At 44.9% G+C, this 15,188-nt stretch overlaps 1 long non-coding RNA gene across 1 annotated transcript; it reads left to right on the plus strand.

Annotated features, from left to right (window-relative positions):
• Positions 1–239: 239 nt before the first annotated feature.
• On the plus strand, positions 240–4,869 carry LOC311514759. The gene is made up of 3 exons (XR_014709934.1): positions 240–473; positions 3,363–3,674; positions 4,465–4,869. It is a non-coding gene; the product is annotated as an uncharacterized lncRNA (long non-coding RNA).
• Positions 4,870–15,188: the final 10,319 nt, after the last annotated feature.

Raw genomic sequence — 15,188 nt, forward strand, 5'->3', positions numbered from 1 at the left:
ATCAGGCCCCATTCAAGGTAAATTCAATAATGCCTGTAAAGTTCTTTGAGGTTCAGAGGTGCTATAGAAACACCAGTTGTTATAATTAGTAGTAGTAACTTCTATGGCTAAGTTTCCAAGGTCTCTGTAACTCTGAGAGCAGCCTAAGGACCCCAGGCTGAAGAGCCAGACCACAGAGCCAGATAACAATAAGTCAAGTTACTTCCCACAGCCAACACTTTGCATGAGACATTGGCTGTGGTCACAAGCCACTACATTGGGGGTGACTGCAGAGCTGAATGGCAGGAAGTCAAGAGATTGTCCAGCACTCGCACTCTGCAGTGGTGACATAAGCCGCACTAACTGTGGTCCGGAGTCACCTGCTCACACATCTCCTCTCCTGGGGCACCGTGAAGAATTAATTTGGATAATGATATCCACCTTGAGATTCCTCCTACTCTGCCTTCTCTCTGACGGGGACCTCATGGCAGAGGGTGAGTCTGCAGCTCTGATCAGCCAGTTACATTGAATGCAGATGGTACTGTGCTTGCTAGGGAAGCATGTTGACTTCTCTGGTTTCCTTTCAGAAAGGTGGGGAAGTTATAATTTTAGCATGAAAAATTCACATTGGGTGGGAAATGTGTCAGTTTGGAAGACAGTGGCCTTGTCTGCATGAGAAAGATCCCTGGGTTTAACTTAACATATAATTTAGATAAACCAATGCAAAGGGCTCTTATTTCAGTTTAAAAGTAGTTTATATTAGTTAATCTTAAATCAACTCTGATTGCTGAAAATCAAGAAAATGTCAGTTTTGGAAATTTTGTTGAGAACTCAAAAATTTGTGTAGCAAATTAAAAAAAATTGTAATAAAAAAGTTCATAGGGAAAAAACATTTCACAATCAACTGTACTGGACATACTCCAGTGTGAACACTGAACTGCCCTATTAAGCTTTTTATTGAAAACAAAGATGCATTCACTAAGCTTATGCTTCCTTATTCACTCAGTTCTAATTGCTTTTGATATTTTGACCTTTAAATAGTAGGGAATGTGCAGGGGTCCAGAAACTGTGGAAAATTGGAAAGAATTTTTTTAGGATATTATTATTTTGGAAAGACTCTATTTGTTACTTCTTAAAATGGCCACATCACTAATAATAATTCGGATTTGAGGTTTTTGTTGCCTTTCCTGTTATAGAGAAGACAATGTGATGGATTATATCACATTTACAATTTTAAGCTCGTCTTGTTTCTCTAACTTTTAGTGGCTTTTAAATCAGACAGTAATCGCCAACCCCTACTCTCTGGCCATGTTTTCCCAGACAACTGCTGGCAGATTGTGTCTGACTCCTAATTCTGAAGCTGTAAACTCAAGGTGAATGAAATGGAATCCATTAGAATCACAGAATCATAGAACTGGAAGGGACCTCAAGAGGTCATCTAGTCCAGTCCCCTGAACTCAAGGCAGGACTAAGTATTATCTAGACCATCCCTGACAGGTGTTTGTCCAACCTGCTCTTAAAAATCCCCAATGATGGAGAGTCTACAACCTCCCTAGGCATGCTCTTCTTTTCATCTCACTGATCTGTGGGAGAGATCTCTCTCTCTGCATATTAGGCTCTTACTACCACATTTAACCTTGCATACTGGTCACATAATAATTAATAATACTTTGCACGAGGGCTGTCAAGTGATTAAAAAAATATTGCATGATTAGTCACACTGTTAAACAATAACAGAATACCATTTAAATATTTGTTGATGTTTTCTACATTTTCACATATATTGATTTCAATTACAACACAGAATACAAAGTGTACAGTGCTTTATATTTATTTTTGGTTACAAGTATTTGCTCTGTAAACAAGCAAAATAAATTGTATTTTTCAATTCACCTAATACAAGTAGTGTCTGTGTCATTAAAGTTGAACTTACAAATGTAGAATTATGTAAAAAAAACTACATTCAAAAATAAAACAATGTACACTTTTAGAGCCTGCCAGTCCACTCAGTCCTACTTCTTGTTCAGCCAAGACTCCTTGGGGGAGAATTGTGTCACGAATTTAATTAATACATATTTTTTTTAAATGTGCATCATCAGCATGGAAGCATGTCCTCTGGAATGGTGGCTGATGCATGAAGGGGCATACAAATGTTTAGCATATCTGGCATGTAAATACCTACAAAAGTGTCATGCAAATTCCTGTTCTCACTTTCTGGAGACATTGTAAGTAAGAAGCAGGCAGCATTATCGCCTGTAAATGTAAACAAACTTCTTTGACTGCGCGATTGGCTGAACAAGAAGTAGGACTGAGTGGACTTCCAGGCTCTAAAATTGTACGTTGTTTTGGTTTTGGTGCAGTTATGTAACAAAAAAAATCTGCATTTGTAAATTGCACTTTCATGACATTACTTGTATGAGATGAATTGAAAAAAATATTTTATCATTTTTACAGTGCAAATATTTAATCAAAAATATACACTTTGATTTCAATTACAACACAGAATACAGTACATATGAAAATGTAGAAAAACAGCCAAAATATTTAATGCATTTCAATTGGTATTCTATTGTTTAACAGTGTGATTAAAACTGATTAATGCTGATTAATTTTTTTTAGTTAATTGTGTGAGTTTACTGCAATTAATTGACAGCCGTACTTCATACCTATACAGGAGATTTTTTTACTTAATTTCAAAACATTTTACAGTAGTGGATAAACATAATTATCCCCATTTTCCAGATGCACAGAGAGGTTAAGTGATTTGCCCAAAATCACACAGTGATCGGAATGGAAGTGAGGTCTCCTGTCCACCAGTTTTGTGCCCTAGCCACTGGAGCATGGTGCAATAGTTTGAGATGTGTGTGAGCTTAAAAGGATGGGAGTGCAAGACACCAAGTGATCACATAGTGGCAGAAGACTGTAAGGGAATAAGGAAAGGTGGCTACCAGCCCTGAGAACTACTTCAGTTCAGGTTACCTATATATAAACTGACAGATCACTGGTACGTTGGAGAGTGTGAGAGAATTTCAGCCCTTGGAAAGGAGTACATTGACTCCTCTCATTGATTCTCTTCCCATAGATATTTCTAGTGTGCGACTGGTAGGTGGAGACAACCCCTGCACTGGGTGGTTGGAGGTACTGCATGAAGCCACCTGGGGCACAGTGTGTGATAAGCACTGGGATGCTCATGACTCTGCGGTGGTGTGCAAACAGCTGGGGTGTGGATCTGCATTGGAATCTCCATGGTTCAGCTTTGGACCAGGCTCTGGTCCTGTGTGGCTGGAGGCCACATTCTGCTGTGGTACTGAACAAAATCTCTCCGACACAGGGCCAGTCTCAATCTGCAGTACTTGTCCCCAACCTTGCCCTTTCTCCTGCAGATATCTCTGGTGTGCGCCTGGTAGGTGACCAAGGCCCCTGTGTAGGGCGTGTAGAGGTATTTCTCCATGGCAGATGGGGCACTGTGTGCAGCCTGGGCTGGAGCACCGCATCCTCCTCCATCCTCTGTGGCAGTCTGGGCTGTGGATCACCTCTGGAGACATCATCTATGCCAGCATCAGGCCACTCATTGGCACTCCATGGCCTACTCTGTGGCCCTGCAGACCACAACATCTCTCAGTGCAGCTCATGGCTGTCAGAGAGGAAGCTCCACGCTGATGTGAATGCCGTGGTGGTGGTCTGCTCAGACCCAGGTATGACTCAAGGTCTTGTCTTGATCCCACCCCTGATCCCTGTGGTTGAGGAACCCCTTATTCTCCCCAGTCCAAGGCAAAGTGGGCTTGCAGAGGGTAATTGGTGATGGGGAGAAAGTGGGAATGATTTCCTGAGTCCATTAGCCATGAGGAGGGGAACATCACCAGGATAGTAAACCCTTGTGGGAGGCATGTCTCTCTCCTTCCTGCCTCCCACCAGTGGCAGAAAGCCTATGGATTTAGTGTGTAGGTGCTGAGTGGTGCTGGTGGTCTGTGATCTACAAATGGTCAGACAAGATGATGTGGTGGTCCTCTATGACTCTATGGAGGACTGTAGGGTAGCAGAGTAAGCCTGGGAGAGGGGAGTCTTTGGGGAAGGGATCTGAGAGCTGGGGGTGGGGCGAGGCAGGAGTTGTGGGATTGGGAGAATGGCTCTAATCTGGCTCTTCACAGCCCTGGAAACCCTGTGGTTTGGGTTCTTTGTGTGAAGCATGAGGAGGAGGGAGTTTTAAAGGAGTGAGGGCTGAAGGTTTGCCAGGGCTGAATTTTTGGATGCAAATTTTGAGTTGAGTGAGAAGAATTATGGGGGTAGTTGAAATTTGGGGTGAAAGGTCCAAGTTTTTGGAGTGAGAGTTTTGGGTTAGTTTATGCTTGCTTCCACCCTGTCCCTGCTTTCTTAGATGGAGTTTTCAAAGTGAAATTATTTAGCCTGTGTTAGTTTGCATGGAACGCTAACTGATGGCCCTTGGATTTGTTCTGCTGAGTCCTGTCCCGCTTCCTGTTTCCCCAGAGAATTTGTCAGTTGGTCCATCCCGCCACCATGTCTTCTTCTTTTGGAGCTCCTGGATTTTCCGTCTGTTGATCGTCATGGCTGTGTTTGTATCCATTCATCTTGGGACCCACCTGCTGCTTGTCTCCCAGAAACAGAATTAAGATCACAGTCAAGGCTCCTGGGGGGACTGGAAGCTCAGAACAGTCAGGGGATGGGATATGGAGCTTTTCACCTCTTGGTCCCCAGTTTCACTATAGCAGCGGGTCGGGAAGTCTGGGTATCTCAGTATGATTACGGAATGGAATATGACTAAACCATTTTGCTTTGAGTCATGGGACCCTAGGTTAGTAGAGCTGCACAGGGACTAGAATTTCTGCTCTGTGAAAAATTTGTTTTCATTCTAAATCAGAATTTTCCACAGAACACAACTAGATGTTTCATTTCAATAAAAATCAAAGTTTCATTCAAATTTTGACTTTTAAGAGAAAAAAATTTGATACAAAACACTATTCTAAATTAAAAAGTCAAAACATTTCATTGTAAAAATGCTTTTACATTTTATTAAAATGAAATTTTGTCCAAACTGACATGTTTCCACTGGAAGTTTCAATTTTGACAAAATAGCATTTTCAAATAGAAAAAATTCTGTTGGATAAGTTTTGACCAACTCTAATCATGGGTTAATTCCCTCAGCAGCCATTAGATTCCTATAGACCTATAGATACTGTGACCGGGATCCTAGTGGGGGCCAGCTGTGGTCACTCAATTAGGGTGGACTGCAAAGAATGGGGCAGACGATCCCCAAAAAGCTGGTGGATATTCCAATACTTAGATTTACCAAGCCAACATAAAACAGCTTCTTTATTACCTCACTGGTTACTCCAAAGTCCAAACACAGTTCTCTTAAAGTGACCCAGTCTCAGGCCTCCATCGAGGTACCTAAGTCAAACATGATGATTTCCGAAAAATCTTGTTTCATCAAATTAAAGAAAAGGTTCTACCAATCCCAAAGGATCGGACACATTACCTCCCAGGTTAATGCATGTTTCAGATCTTACCCAAATACATGCTACAACCAATTCTTATTAACTAAACTAAAAATTAAAAAACAAACAAGCAAGAGAATGGTTAAAAGATCAATATATGTACAGATGTGAGTTCAATTCACCGAGGTCCAGATTCACAGCAGAAATCTTCTACACTTTCCACAGTATGCATCCGATGAAGTGAGCTGTAGCTCACGAAAGCTTATGCTCAAATAAATTGGTTAGTCTCTAAGGTGCCACAAGTACTCCTTTTCTTTTTGCGAATACAGACTAACACGGCTGTTACTCTGAAAACAGCAGAAATGGTGAGCTTTGTAGTTTCAAAGAGCTCCTTTAGAATTCAGTTCATAGGTTATAATCCAATGTCCAAATATCATATTAAGGTCATACCAGCATAACTGGGACCTCAGTCTTGTGACTCAAAGATGAAGTTTAAGCAGATCTGAGATAAACAGGATCAGGACCCACGGGTCTTTTTATACAGTGTTCTAGCATCCTGGGTAAACAGGCTTTTGATGTAACCTTTTGCTTTCTAAACACCAGTAATTAGTTACACAAATTAACAAAGAGAAATTTATCCATTATCACAAACTTCAAAAAGACAATGACAATGACATATAGACAATGACATTATTTTACCCAAGATTCATCCAAATGTTAATATTCCCTTTTGATCTCTGAATCAGTAGTTACAGTGACAGACAGGAACTGTCTGTTTATGGGTAGCATCTAAGATACACACAATTAGTATTACTTCTAACAATATAGGTTTGCATTTCAAAGTTCTAGCCTATTTATGGCCCTAATTATCATTTGCATACCTTTCTAACAGGACTAAGTCATTCAGCCTGCAAGCTGTTTAACCCTTTCTATCCATGCGTCACACATATCATTAGCAAATATGAGGTTTTATGAGGCCAGCTGGAGGAAGCACAGAGTGAGAGAAGGCGGGATGTAGTTTCTAAAGATAAAGAAGGCTACTCCAGGAAGCCAAAGCCAAAGCGTTTTGTGTCTTTATCTTGGTTAGTAGACGAGACACAGGTTCTCAGAGCAGAGACTATGGCAGTTTTATTGAGCATGGCCAGATAGCCCAGTCTGCAGCATCACAGCTCTAGCAGCCCAGAATACTCCAGTGCAAGAGATCATTTTGTGCACTTTACATGGATCCTCACAGTCTCAGCTTATCACCTTTCTTTCCATGCAATACCATAGCTGCACATTTCTTCCTGACCACTGATGATGGTCAATATATGCCGAGAAGCATATACTGGTGGCCTTGTAATTGTTATCCTAGCTAATTTAACTGCAAGTGCTGTTCTTTCTAGGTTTAAAGAAATTTTGACTCTTCCTAAATTAATTGCCTCTCCTACTTTGAGTTCCTTCAGTACATTACATTAAAATTTTATTTCCTTCCCCCCCCCACCATTTTCACTGTTTTCTTTTCATTGCCAGTGGCATTTTACACTTTTGCTCTTTTTAATCTGTTAATCCTGACTCCTTTAAATCCCCCCTGACATATATATGCACATGCAAACATCTCTCATTTTTGTTGCCCTTCTCCAAGCCTGTTTTATTTCTACTATATCTACTTTTTATAAATGAGCAAGCCTGGATGAAGTAGTCAAAGGGTTTGACCCTAACTCCTTCCAAAGTCAATGGGCGGTTTGACAAGGAATTCAATGGGTGGAGGTTCCATTTTAAAGTGAGGATACATGCTAGTGAGGCCTGATTTTCAGTTTGCTCTTAAAAGGGCCAGTTACATTGGTGTCATTTTGTAGGTCACCTCCATGGTCTGATCCTGAGAGCTGGTGAGCACCCTCAATTCCCATGCACTTCCATAGCAGTTGGGAACACTCAACAGCTCTCAGGAGGCGGTCAACACCTTAGAATCATAGAATCATAGAATATCAGGGTTGGAAGGGACCCCTGAAGGTCATCTAGTCCAACCCCCTGCTCGAAGCAGGACCAATTCCCAGTTAAATCATCCCAGCCAGGGCTTTGTCAAGCCTGACCTTAAAAACCTCTAAGGAAGGAGATTCTACCACCTCCCTAGGTAACGCATGAGGGGGGATTTGATAGCTGCTTTCAACTACCTGAAAGGGGGTTCCAAAGAGGATGGATCTAGACTGTTCTCAGTGGTAGCAGATGACAGAATGAGGAGTAATGGTCTCAAGTTGCAGTCGGGGAGGTTTAGGTTGGATATTAGGAAAAAAAATTTCACTAGGAGGGTGGTGAAGCACTGGAATGGGTTACCTAGGGAGGTGGTGGAATCTCCTTCCTTAGAGGTTTTTAAGGTCAGGCTTAACAAAGCCCGGGCTGGGATGATTTAGTTGGGGATTGGTCCTGCTTTGAGCAGGGGGTTGGACTAGATGACCTCCTGAGGTCCCTTCCAACCCTGATATTCTATGATTCTATGATTCCAGTGTTTCACCACCCTCTTAGTGAAAAAGTTTTTCCTAATATCCAATCTAAACCTCCCCCACTGCAACTTGAAAACCTTGCAGAATTGGGCCCCAAATGAGTGACTTTCCCCTACAATTTTGCTGCACCCAGAAATCTCCACTTGCACTTGTTGAATCTCCACTTGCACTGTATGTATGTGCAACTGTTCAATCTCTGGGCCCAGTTCTCCTCTCAGTGAGATCAGTATATCTGCTTTGACTTCAGCATTTATTCCTGATTTACACCTGTGTACTACATATCCTTTGTTTCCTACAGCATTGTTTTTCAGAATGTCTCAATCCAATTAGTTATACCAGAGTGTGACGGTTTATGCCCCTAGGGTCAGGGCAGTGAAGTCTAGTGCCAGAGTCTATGGAGCAGCCCTTATGTGTGTAGGGCTTGGGGGGATATTTTGGGGGAAGACATCTCCAAGTGGTCTCTTCCCTGATTCTTTGTTTAATCACTTGGTGGTGACAGCATACTGTTCAAGGACAAGGTGGAATTTGTGCCTTGGGAAAGTTTTTAACCTAAGCTGGGAAAAATAAGCTTAGGGGGTCTTGCATGCGGGTCCCCACATCTGTACCCCAGAGTTCAAAGTGGGGAAGGAACCCTAACACTGTGCATTTACCAATTTTCCAAAAATCTTTTCAAGGGAACAAGTGTTTCAAGAAAACAATTCTACTCTGAAAAATGATTCCTTGTAAATGGCATCATGGGGCTTCTTGTTTATTGGCTCTCAGTGACTCCAGATCCAATGGGCTCAGTTTACAGGTAAAAATATGTTTATTTCTGATGCCTGGGCTCTGAGAGTCAAACTGAGCTCTTTCCAGCTCAGACATCAGCACCACAAGTAAGGGGTCTGCAGGCTAAATTCTGCCCTGTCACCTGTGCAGCCCTTTTGCCTTCAATGAGTTTGCTCAGGTGGAACTTAATGAATAATTCTGTTCATAGAATCATAGAATATCAGGGTTGGAAGGGACCTCAGGAAGTCATCTAGTCCAACCCCCTGCTCAAAGCAGGACCGATCCCCAATTAAATCATCCCAGCCAGGGCTTTGTCAAGCCTGACCTTAAAAACTTCTCAGGAAGGAGATTCCACCACCTCCCTAGGTAACGCATTCCAGTGTTTCACCACCCTCCTAGTGAAAAAGTTTTTCCTAATATCCAACCTAAATCTCCCTCACTGCAACTTGAGACCATTTCACCTTGTTCTGTCATCTGCTACCACTGAGAACAGTCTAGAGCCATCCTCTTCGGAACCCCCTTTCAGGTAGTTGAAAGCAGCTATCAAATCCCCCCTCATTCTTCTCTTCCGTAGACTAAACATCCCCAGTTCCCTCAGCCTCTCCTCATAAGTCATGTGTTCCAGTCCCCTAATCATTTTTGTTGCCCTCTGCTGGACTCTTTCCAATTTTTCCACATCCTTCTTGTAGTGTGGGGCCCAAAACTGGACACAGTACTCCAGATGAGGCCTCACCATTGTCGAATAGAGGGGAACGATCACGTTCCTCGATCTGTTGGCAATGCCCCTACTTATACATCCCAAAATGCCATTGGTCTTCTTGGCTACAAGGGCACACTGTTGACTTATATCCAGCTTCTCGTCCACTGTAACCCCTAGGTTCTTTTCTGCAGAACTGCTGCCTAGCCATTCGGTCCCTAGTCTGTAGCGGTGCCTTGGATTCTTCCGTCCTAAGTGCAGGACTCTGCACTTGTCCTTGTTGAACCTCATCAGATTTCTTTTGGCCCAATCCTCCAATTTGTCTAGGGCCCTCTGTATCCTATCCCTACCCTCCAGCGTATCTACCTCTCCTCCCAGTTTAGTGTCATCTGCAAACTTGCTGAGGGTGCAATCCACACCATCCTCCAGATCATTAATGAAGATATTGAACAAAACCGGCCCCAGGACAGACCCTTGGGGCATTCCACTTGATACCGGCTGCCAACTAGACGTGGAGCCATTGATCACTACCCGTTGAGCCCGACAATCTAGCCAGCTTTCTATCCACCTTATAGTCCAGTCATCCAGCCCATACTTCTTTAACTTGCTGGCAAGAATACTGTGGGAGACTGTGTCAAAAGCTTTGCTAAAGTCAAGGAACAACACGTCCACTGTTTTCGCTTCATCCACAGAACCAGTAATCTCATCATAGAAGGCAATTAGATTAGTCAAGCATGACTTGCTCTTGGTGAATCCATGATGCTGACTGTTCCTGATCACTTTCCTCTCCTCTAAGTGCTTCAGAATTGATTCCTTGAGGACCCGCTCCACGATTTTTCCAGGGACTGAGGTGAGGCTGACTGGCCTGTAGTTCCCAGGATCCTCCTTCTTCCCTTTTTTAAAGATGGGCACTACATTAGCCTTTTTCCAGTTGTCCGGGACTTCCCCCGATCAGCATGGCCAATGGCTCTGCAATCACATCCGCCAACTCCTTTAGCAGTTTCGGATGCAACGCATCCGGCCCCATGGACTTGTGCACGTCCAGCTTTTCTAAATAGTCCCGAACCATTTCTTTCTCCACAGAGGGCTGGTTACCTCCTCCCCATGCTGTTGATGGTGCACAAGAAGGAATAGACTCCAGTTTCCTCTCATTGAGCTGTGCTGGCTCTGCAGGCAAACATGAGTAAAAAGCAGTAAATATCTGCCTTGTTATTAAATTCAGCAGATTTTACTCTGAATATCCCAAAGGAGCAGGTCTGTTGGGTAGGAAGGGAACATTTTTACCTAATCACTTTTCACAGTAAAACTGCACTTCAGATCATATATCATGTGATATTTTCTCTGGCCAGATGCAACTGTAATTGTAAAAAAAATAACTGGAGAGTAGACACTACCTTTTAGGACTGTGGGTAGCTCAGTTTCTAGCACATATTTGGGTAGGTGGTGTACTCTGGAGGACTAAGTATGCGGTTGCAAGGAAGGATTCCTGAGTTCTAATGCAGGTCTTATGACTGACTTGCTGGCCTTGGGCATGTCATTCACTTCTCTGCCTCAGTTTCCCTGTCTGTAAAATGAGGATAATTATTCTTACTTGCATACATCACAAGTATGTGTGTGTATCTTGAAATCATGATGTCTTTCGTTTCTGTGTAATGCACCTTTAAATTGGTGAAATCTGTGCATTATACAACAACATCCATTTTGTATTCTGAGTGATTCCAGCCTATTATAAGGGAGATACATACACTGTGCTTTCCTTTGCAGGGATCTTATTTTTGTTCTACCGTGTTTTGTTTTCCCATAATCTAAAATAAAAGTCGTTCAAGGTTTGCTTTTTTGAATAGGAAAGCAGCACCCCAGAGGAGTGTTGGCAGAATTTTATAGAATCACAGCTATCATAGAAATGTAGGGCTGAAAGGGACCTCAAGAGGTCATCAAGTCCAGCCCCATGCTCTGAGGCAGGGTCAAGTAAACCTAGAGCATCTCTGACAGGTGTCTGTCCAACTGTTCTTAAAAACCTCCAGTGATGGGGATTCTACAATCTTCTTTGGAAGCCTGTTCCAGAGTTTAACTGTCCTTATAGTTAAGAAGTCTTTTCCTAATATCTAACTGTAGTAATGCAATGCCTCACCAGTGCAGCATCTCCTGCTGCTGGTCCAGGAATTAGCCCTTTCCAGCCTTCGGAGCACCCTCTGCAGGCCAGTGTCTTGCCTCCCACTGGCCCCATGTCCCTCCCAGACCCCAGTGATCTTTACCCAGTGGTTCTGCCCCAACATTCTGGGTGTCCCCTCCCTGGGGAACCCCCAACCCTCTAAACCCACCTTGCCTCAGTGGCTACTGCCAGTCGTCATCTAGCCCCCGCTCACTGGGGCAGACTGCAGTGTAATGGCCACTCATCATTGGCAAGGGGTTAGGATCAGCTGCCTCTGCCGCTGCCTCTGCCTCTGCCTCTACCTCTACCTCTACCTATTCCCAGGTTGCCTGTCTGCAGCCCCAGTAGGTAGGTCTTCACCAAGGCCTGCAGGTTGCCCTGGCTCTGGCCTAGAATAAGCCTCCTTCAGATCCTGGCCCCTAGCCTTCTTATAAGGGCCAGCTGGGCCCTGATTAAGCTGGCTACACCTGTGGTCAGCTACTCACTCAGCTTTTCCCAGCAGCAGCCCTCTCCAGAGCTGCTTTTAACCCCTTCAGGGCCGGAGCGGGGTGACCACCCCGCTACACTAACCTAAATCTCCCTTGCTGCAGATTAAGCCCAGTACTTCTTGTCCAACCTTCAGTGGACATAGAGAACAACTGATCACTATCCTCTTTATACTAGCCCTTAAGATAGTTGAAGACTGTTATCAGGTCCCCCGTCAGTCTTCTTTTCTAAGACTGAACATGGCCAGTTTTTTAACCTTTCCCCATAGACCAGGTTTTCTAAATCTTCTATCATTTTTGTTGTTCTCCTCTGGACTCTCTCCAATTTATCTACATTCTTCCTAAAGTGTGGCACCCAGAACTGGATGCAGAATTCCAGCTGAGGCCTCACCAGTGGGTAGAGCGGGACAATCAACCCCTGTGTCGTACCTATGACACTCCTGTTAATTCACCCCAGACTATTAGCCCAGAGGTCCCCAAACTGTGGGATGTGCCTCCCTAGGGGGGGCGTGAAGGAACATCCAGGGAGGATCGGTGGCGACTGTGCCAGCCCCCACAGGAGGTGGGGAGAGAGTGCCACGCAGCCCATCCCTGCCCCAGCTCTGCTCCGGTCCTGCCCCCCGCTGCGCCTCTGGCTTCTGGCCCTGCACCTGGCCCTTTCCCCAATCTAGGTGTGGTTCTGCTCCTGGCCCTGCACCAGCCCCCAACCGTGGCTGTTGGCTGCGGCTCTGTTCCCAGCCCATGGCCGAAGCTGGGGGAGAGGCTGGAAGTGGAGCCGCACCTAGCCGCAGGACTGGCTACCGGCCCCCACTGCAGCCCAACTGCAGCTGCGCTCCTGCCCCTAGCCTCGACCCCTGGCCGCAGCCAAGCTCCAAGCCCCATCCCCATCCCCAGCTGCAGCCCCAGCCTTAGTTCCCTTATCCCTGGCCGCATCCCACCTGCCCCAGAGCCACAGCCCTGCTCTCAGCTCCAGCTTTGGGGAGGGCGGGGGGAGGGGGGGAGGGCACAGACAGGTTTAAGGGGATGCAACCCTCAAAAGGTTGGGAACTGCTGTATTAGCCTTTTTGGAGCTGCATCGCGTAATTAGCACCTGAACACAAATAGCACTATACAAGCTCTAAGTATTATGATTAGCTTGAGTCCTTATAACGTCTTGTGTGAAAAGCTTAAACTCAGTATCACGTTTGCGAACTCATGTATACACAAACGAGAACTCAGTGGATCTAGCCTGAAGTGATGTTATAATTAAGTCAGATTCGCTCTTAGAAACCTTTCCCAATTCAGCAGTAAAACCAGGCATTAAAGTTACTCAGGCATTCTCAGTAGGCAGAATTACGCCCAGGGAAAATGACAATAATAGGAAGAGGTAGGTGCTTTACAATTTCTATCTAACACCTTCTCCTATTACCTGCACCTTTGATCTCCTCCCTGCCTCTTGGCTTTCAGCTCCAATCCTCTCTATCTCCTGCCCTCCTTTCCCTGAGGCCCTGAACACCCTGATTTTTCCTCCCTCCCCATGATTATCCACCCCTGCTCTCTTCCTGGCTCTCACATATTTCCTGCTCTTTTCTCTCTGCATCACCTTCCTTCTTCCTTTCCTCCTGTCTCCCCTTCTGCCTCCTTCCCTCCCCCCCCCCACCATCCAACCCTCCAGTCTTGCCGCCCTCCAGTCCTTTCCCGGCTTCCCCTGATCTCCCCCACCCCTCTCCATTTTCACCCTTACTTCTGGTTTCTCTCCTTTCCATGGATATCAGGCTCCCTGATCCAGCTTCTGCCTCTTTCATACAAACTCAGCTTCCTGGCCTAAGTGTGCTCTGGCTCCAGGCTGGATTGGCCATTTCCTTCTCTCCAAAGGGCCCACAGAAATGACACTATTCCACCCTCCCTGCCCTAGTCCTATTGTAAGCTTGTCTGCCACCTCCTCTGCTATGAGTTAGACTATCCCACTATCCCTCCTTGACTTGAATGCTAGAGTTTCCTTCCCCTTTTCCCTGCCATGGTTGGCTAAGTTTCCCTGCCATTTGAGCATGGGGAGCCTCATAGGCTTTCTGTCCTCATTCATGGTTGGAGATGAAGAAGCAGGTGGAGGAATGAAAGTAGAAGAGATAGTGTACATAAAGAGGGAGGGAAGGTATGGATAAGGGGTTAAGCAGGGTGCCAGCTGGGCGTGTCACTGAATCTCCATCAGCACTCTCTGCCACCGATGGGCTCTGCCACCTACTGGCTGGTCAGAATGGAGTGACAAAACCCTGAATCAGAGTAACAGTAAATTGGTTAGTCTCTAAGGTGCCACAAGTACTCCTTTTCTTTTTGTGGAAACCCTGAATGGCATCCTCAGTCCTGGCCTATTGGTAAGAGGTGAACTCACCCTGCCCATAGGGTCATCCTTCCACCCTCCACAGTTTGACAGCCTCATGCTGTCTGTGTGTCCTGACTCTCCTCACTCCCCCCACTCCTCCCTTCTCCAGATGACAATGGGATGGTCAGCACTCTTGCTAGCTCTAACAGTATTTGGTGTTTTGCGCTATGTCTCAGCTCCTAGATTCAAGCAATTACTGGAAAATCTCAGCTTTCATATAAAAATAGAAGGAAGTTTCTAGCTCTCATGGTTGCAGAGAAAAGTTTGAAAATGTGAACCCAGTGATCCTGAAAGGCTCCAGAACCAGAAGACAAAGAAACCAACATTTAAAAACAAACAAGCAAACAAAAAACCCTCCTGTTTTTTATGGCAAATTCATAATTTTGTTTCAGAGGAGCAGCCGTGTTAGTCTGTATCTGCAAAAAGAAAAGGAGTACTTACGGCACCTTAGAGACTAACCAATTTATTTGAGCATAAGCTTTCGTGAGCTACAGCTCACTTCATCGGTGGGAAGACTGCTGTTGTATTTCTGCTATCCAGGCCCTCATGCCAATGGGCCAACCCTTTCCCCTGACATGGACAGGCTGCAGCATTATAACAGAACAGAGAACATTCTACGATGTGTTATATTAGCATAATTCACACAACATGTGCCACAGTTTATTTTGCTTGCAGGACAGCCCTGCACTGCATCCTGGGGGCCCAGAGAAGGGATGGGAGAGGAAAGGAATGCAAGGCCTGCTTAAGAGTAGAGTTCTGTACATGGAAAAGGAAGAAAGCCAGTATTGCCATTTCTACAACTCCTGTCACAATCATGG

Source organism: Lepidochelys olivacea, assembly GCF_965140295.1.
Source record: "Lepidochelys olivacea isolate rLepOli2 genome assembly, chromosome: 1".
Classification (NCBI taxonomy): domain Eukaryota; kingdom Metazoa; phylum Chordata; order Testudines; family Cheloniidae; genus Lepidochelys; species Lepidochelys olivacea.